The sequence below is a fragment of the Spea bombifrons genome, chromosome 8 (assembly GCF_027358695.1).
Source record: "Spea bombifrons isolate aSpeBom1 chromosome 8, aSpeBom1.2.pri, whole genome shotgun sequence".
NCBI lineage: Eukaryota > Metazoa > Chordata > Amphibia > Anura > Pelobatidae > Spea > Spea bombifrons.
In genome coordinates this window covers 17,897,649-17,904,645 of record NC_071094.1, presented here as the reverse complement: position 1 = coordinate 17,904,645, position 6,997 = coordinate 17,897,649, and positions in this window count along the sequence as shown.

Here is a 6,997-nt window from a genome sequence, read left to right as displayed (position 1 = left end):
CCCTTTGAGAGGAAAAAGTATCCACAAAAATGTTACAAAGGTTGCTGCTCCTATCAGATACAATGTCCTAAACTAGGACCCTGAAATCTAAATGTCAGCAGCAATGGAACACAAGTTAATGCTCTACTTAATTAAAACCCACTAGCTATTTGTCTAAATCTCAAGGATAGCAACAATGGAGTGAATTTTGATACCCTTTGAGAGGAAAAAGTATCCACAAAAATGTTACAAAGGTTGCTGCTCCTATCAGATACAATGTCCTAAACTAGGACCCTGAAATCTAAATGTCAGCAGCAATGGAACACAAGTTAATGCTCTACTTAATTAAAACCCACTAGCTAGTTGTCTAAATCTCAAGGATAGCAACAATGGTGTGGATTTTGATACCCTTTGAGAGGAAAAAGTATCCACAAAAATGTTACAAAGGTTGCTGCTCCTATCAGATACAATGTCCTAAACTAGGACCCTGAAATCTAAATGTCAGCAGCAATGGAACACAAGTTAATGCTCTAATTAATTAAAACCCACTAGCTAGTTGTCTAAATCTCAAGGATAGCAACAATGGAATGGATTTTGATACCCTTTGAGAGGAAAAAGTATCCACAAAAATGTTACAAAGGTTGCTGCTCCTATCAGATACAACGTCCTAAACTAGGAACCTGAAATCTAAATGTCAGCAGCAATGGAACACATGTTAATGCTCTACTTTATTAAAACCCACTAGCTAGTTGTCTAAATCTCAAGGATAGCAACAATGGAGTGGATTTTGATACCCTTTGAGAGGAAAAAGTATCCACAAAAATGTTACAAAGGTTGCTGCTCCTATCAGATACAATGTCCTAAACTAGGACCCTGAAATCTAAATGTCAGCAGCAATGGAACACAAGTTAATGCTCTACTTAATTAAAACCCACTAGCTAGTTGTCTAAATCTCAAGGATAGCAACAATGGAGTGGATTTTGATACCCTTTGAGAGGAAAAAGTATCCACAAAAATGTTACAAAGGTTGCTGCTCCTATCAGATACAATGTCCTAAACTAGGACCCTGAAACCTAAATGTCAGCAGCAATGGAATGACTGATGATACCCTTTGTGGAGGCACCAATCTCTAACAAACAGTACACAAGTTCATCCTCTAACTAATTAGAACCTCCTTAACTAGACCCCCAAAACTCAAGGATAGCAACGATGAAGTAGATATTGATAGCCTCTGAGAGGCAACCTTCTCAACCAAAAATAGTATGCCAGTTGCTGCTCCTATCAGGTACAATGTCCTAAACTAGGACCCTGAAATCTAAATGTCAGCAGCCATGGAACACAAGTTAATGCTCTACTTAATTAAAACCCACTAGCTAGTTGTCTAAATCTCAAGGATAGCAACAATGGAGTGGATTTTGATACCCTTTGAGAGGAAAAAGTATCCACAAAAATGTTACAAAGGTTGCTGCTCCTATCAGATACAATGTCCTAAACTAGGACCCTGAAATCTAAATGTCAGCAGCAATGGAACACAAGTTAATGCTCTACTTAATTAAAACCCACTAGCTAGTTGTCTAAATCTCAAGGATAGCAACAATGGAGTGGATTTTGATACCCTTTGAGAGGAAAAAGTATCCACAAAAATGTTACAAAGGTTGCTGCTCCTATCAGATACAATGTCCTAAACTAGGACCCTGAAATCTAAATGTCAGCAGCAATGGAATGACTGATGATACCCTTTGTGGAGGCACCAATCTCTAACAAACAGTACACAAGTTCATCCTCTAACTAATTAGAACCTCCTTAACTAGACCCCCAAAACTCAAGGATAGCAACGATGAAGTAGATATTGATAGCCTCTGAGAGGCAACCTTCTCCACCAAAAATAGTATGCCAGTTGCTGCTCCTATCAGGTACAACATTCTGAGCTTGGACTCTCAAATTAAAACGTAAGCATAAATGGAAGGACTCATGTCATGCTCCAAAAAATGGTACACAAGTAAGTGTTCTAGTCATTTACCAGCTCTTTAGCTAGAAACCCTTAATCTTAACGTCAGCAACAACTGAATGAAACTTGATGCCCTTTGAAAGGCAACAGTATTCTCAAAAATGATACATTAGTTGCTGCTCCTATGAGACACACATCTTGAGATTGCTTCTTAATGTCTGAAGCAATGGAATGACTCATGATACCCTTTGTGGAGGCATCAGTCTTTAATATAGGGTACACAAGTTAATTCTCTAATTAAAACCCACTAGGCTAGTTGTCTAAATCTCAAGGATAGCAACAATGGAGTGGATTTTGATACCCTTTGAGAGGAAAAAGTATCCACAAAAATGCTATAAAGATATAGTGGAGCTGGAGAGGGTTCAAAGACGGGCAACCAGAGTAATAAGGGGAATGGAAGGACTGCAGTACCCAGAAAGATTATCAGAATTAGGGTTATTTAGTTTGGAGAAAAGACGGCTTAGGGGGGACTTAATAACTATGTATAAATATATAAGGGGGCAGTACAGAGATCACTCCCAGGACCTATTTATACCCAGGACTGTATCTATAACAAGGGGACATCCTCTACGGCTGGAGGAAAGAAGGGTTCTACACCAGCACAGACGGGGGTTCTTTACAGTAAGAGCGGTGAGACTATGGAACTCTCTGCCAGAGGAAGTGGTAATGGTAAACTCAATAAAAGAGTTTAAAAGGAGCCTGGACGTGTTTCTTGAAAGCAATAATATCACAAGTTATGGATATTAGATTAATAGGGACAGAACGTTGATCCAGGGATTTATTCTGATTGCCATATTTGGAGTCGGGAAGGAATTTTCCCCCTGGTATGGGGCAATTGGCATCTGCTTCATAAGGGTTTTTTGCCTTCCTCTGGATCAACACGGTAGGGACACAATATGTATATAGGTTGAACTTGATGGACTTTGGTCTTTTTTCAACCTTATGAACTATGTTACTATGTTACTATGTTGCTGCTCCTATCAGATACAATGTCCTAAACTAGGACCCTGAAATCTAAATGTCAGCAGCAATGGAACACAAGTTAATGCTCTAATTAATTAAAACCCACTAGCTAGTTGTCTAAATCTCAAGGATAGCAACAATGGAATGGATTTTGATACCCTTTGAGAGGAAAAAGTATCCACAAAAATGTTACAAAGGTTGCTGCTCCTATCAGATACAACGTCCTAAACTAGGAACCTGAAATCTAAATGTCAGCAGCAATGGAACACATGTTAATGCTCTACTTTATTAAAACCCACTAGCTAGTTGTCTAAATCTCAAGGATAGCAACAATGGAGTGGATTTTGATACCCTTTGAGAGGAAAAAGTATCCACAAAAATGTTACAAAGGTTGCTGCTCCTATCAGATACAATGTCCTAAACTAGGACCCTGAAATCTAAATGTCAGCAGCAATGGAACACAAGTTAATGCTCTACTTAATTAAAACCCACTAGCTAGTTGTCTAAATCTCAAGGATAGCAACAATGGAGTGGATTTTGATACCCTTTGAGAGGAAAAAGTATCCACAAAAATGTTACAAAGGTTGCTGCTCCTATCAGATACAATGTCCTAAACTAGGACCCTGAAATCTAAATGTCAGCAGCAATGGAATGACTGATGATACCCTTTGTGGAGGCACCAATCTCTAACAAACAGTACACAAGTTCATCCTCTAACTAATTAGAACCTCCTTAACTAGACCCCCAAAACTCAAGGATAGCAACGATGAAGTAGATATTGATAGCCTCTGAGAGGCAACCTTCTCCACCAAAAATAGTATGCCAGTTGCTGCTCCTATCAGGTACAATGTCCTAAACTAGGACCCTGAAATCTAAATGTCAGCAGCAATGGAACACAAGTTAATGCTCTACTTAATTAAAACCCACTAGCTAGTTGTCTAAATCTCAAGGATAGCAACAATGGAGTGGATTTTGATACCCTTTGAGAGGAAAAAGTATCCACAAAAATGTTACAAAGGTTGCTGCTCCTATCAGATACAATGTCCTAAACTAGGACCCTGAAATCTAAATGTCAGCAGCAATGGAACACAAGTTAATGCTCTACTTAATTAAAACCCACTAGCTAGATGTCTAAATCTCAAGGATAGCAACAATGGAGTGGATTTTGATACCCTTTGAGAGGAAAAAGTATCCACAAAAATGTTACAAAGGTTGCTGCTCTATCAGATACAATGTCCTAAACTAGGACCCTGAAATCTAAATGTCAGCAGCAATGGAATGACTGATGATACCCTTTGTGGAGGCACCAATCTCTAACAAACAGTACACAAGTTCATCCTCTAACTAATTAGAACCTCCTTAACTAGACCCCCAAAACTCAAGGATAGCAACGATGAAGTAGATATTGATAGCCTCTGAGAGGCAACCTTCTCCACCAAAAATAGTATGCCAGTTGCTGCTCCTATCAGGTACAACATTCTGAGCTTGGACTCTCAAATTAAAACGTAAGCATCAATGGAAGGACTCATGTCATGCTCCAAAAAATGGTACACAAGTAAGTGTTCTAGTCATTTACCAGCTCTTTAGCTAGAAACCCTTAATCTTAACATCAGCAACAACTGAATGAAACTTGATGCCCTTTGAAAATGGTACAGCAGTTGCTGCTCCTATGAGACACACATCTTGAGATTGCTTCTTAATGTCTGAAGCAATGGAATGACTCATGATACCCTTTGTGGAGGCATCAGTCTTTAACATAGGGTACACAAGTTAATGCTCTAATTAAAACCCACTAGCTAGTTGTCTAAATCTCAAGGATAGCAACAATGGAGTGGATTTTGATACCCTTTGAGAGGAAAAAGTATCCACAAAAATGTTACAAAGGTTGCTGCTCCTATCAGATACAATGTCCTAAACTAGGACCCTGAAATCTAAATGTCAGCAGCAATGGAATGACTGATGATACCCTTTGTGGAGGCACCAATCTCTATACACAAGTTCATGCTCTAACTAATTAGAACCTCCTTAACTAGACCCCCAAAACTCAAGGATAGCAATGATGGAGTAGAAATTGATAGCCTCTGAGAGGCAGCCTTCTCCACCAAAAATAGTATGCCAGTTGCTGCTCCTATCAGGTACAACATTCTGAGCTTGGACTCTCAAATTAAAACGTAAGCATAAATGGAAGGACTCATGTTATGCTCCAAAAATGGTACACAAGTAAGTGTTTTAGTCATTTACCAGCTCTTTAGCTAGAAACCCTTAATCTTAACATCAGCAACAACTGAATGAAACTTGATGCCCTTTGAAAGGCAACAGTATTCTCAAAAATGGTACAGTAGTTGCTGCTCCTATGAGACACACATCTTGAGATTGCTTCTTAATGTCAGAAGCAATGGAATGACTCATGATACCCTTTGTGGAGGCATCAGTCTTTAACATAGGGTACACAAGTTAAGGCTCTAATTAATTAAAACCCACTGGCTAGTTGTCTAAATCTCAAGGATAGCAACAATGGAGTGGATTTTGATACCCTTTGAGAGGAAAAAGTATCCACAAAAATGTTACAAAGGTTGCTGCTCCTATCAGATACAATGTCCTAAACTAGGACCCTGAAATCTAAATGTCAGCAGCAATGGAACACAAGTTAATGCTCTACTTAATTAAAACCCACTAGCTAGTTGTCTAAATCTCAAGGATAGCAACAATGGAGTGGATTTTGATACCCTTTGAGAGGAAAAAGTATCCACAAAAATGTTACAAAGGTTGCTGCTCCTATCAGATACAATGTCCTAAACTAGGACCCTGAAATCTAAATGTCAGCAGCAATGGAACACAAGTTAATGCTCTACTTAATTAAAACCCACTAGCTAGTTGTCTAAATCTCAAGGATAGCAACAATGGAGTGGATTTTGATACCCTTTGAGAGGAAAAAGTATCCACAAAAATGTTACAAAGGTTGCTGCTCCTATCAGATACAATGTCCTAAACTAGGACCCTGAAATCTAAATGTCAGCAGCAATGGAACACAAGTTAATGCTCTACTTAATTAAAACCCACTAGCTAGTTGTCTAAATCTCAAGGATAGCAACAATGGAGTGGATTTTGATACCCTTTGAGAAGAAAAAGTATCCACAAAAATGTTACAAAGGTTGCTGCTCCTATCAGATACAATGTCCTAAACTAGGACCCTGAAATCTAAATGTCAGCAGCAATGGAATGACTGATGATACCCTTTGTGGAGGCACCAATCTCTAACAAACAGTACACAAGTTCATCCTCTAACTAATTAGAACCTCCTTAACTAGACCCCCAAAACTCAAGGATAGCAACGATGAAGTAGATACTGATAGCCTCTGAGAGGCAACCTTCTCCACCAAAAATAGTATGCCAGTTGCTGCTCCTATCAGGTACAACATTCTGAGCTTGGACTCTCAAATTAAAACGTAAGCATCAATGGAAGGACTCATGTCATGCTCCAAAACATGGTACACAAGTAAGTGTTCTAGTCATTTACCAGCTCTTTAGCTAGAAACCCTTAATCTTAACATCAGCAACAACTGAATGAAACTTGATGCCCTTTGAAAGGCAACAGTATTCTCAAAAATGGTACATTAGTTGCTGCTCCTATGAGACACACATCTTGAGATTGCTTCTTAATGTCTGAAGCAATGGAATGACTCATGATACCCTTTGTGGAGGCATCAGTCTTTAACATAGGGTACACAAGTTAATGCTCTAATTAAAACCCACTAGCTAGTTGTCTAAATCTCAAGGATAGCAACAATGGAGTGGATTTTGATACCCTTTGAGAGGAAAAAGTATCCACAAAAATGTTACAAAGGTTGCTGCTCCTATCAGATACAATGTCCTAAACTAGGACCCTGAAATCTAAATGTCAGCAGCAATGGAATGACTGATGATACCCTTTGTGGAGGCACCAATCTGTAACAAACAGTACACAAGTTCATCCTCTAACTAATTAGAACCTCCTTAACTAGACCCCCAAAACGCAAGGATAGCAACGATGAAGTAGATATTGATAGC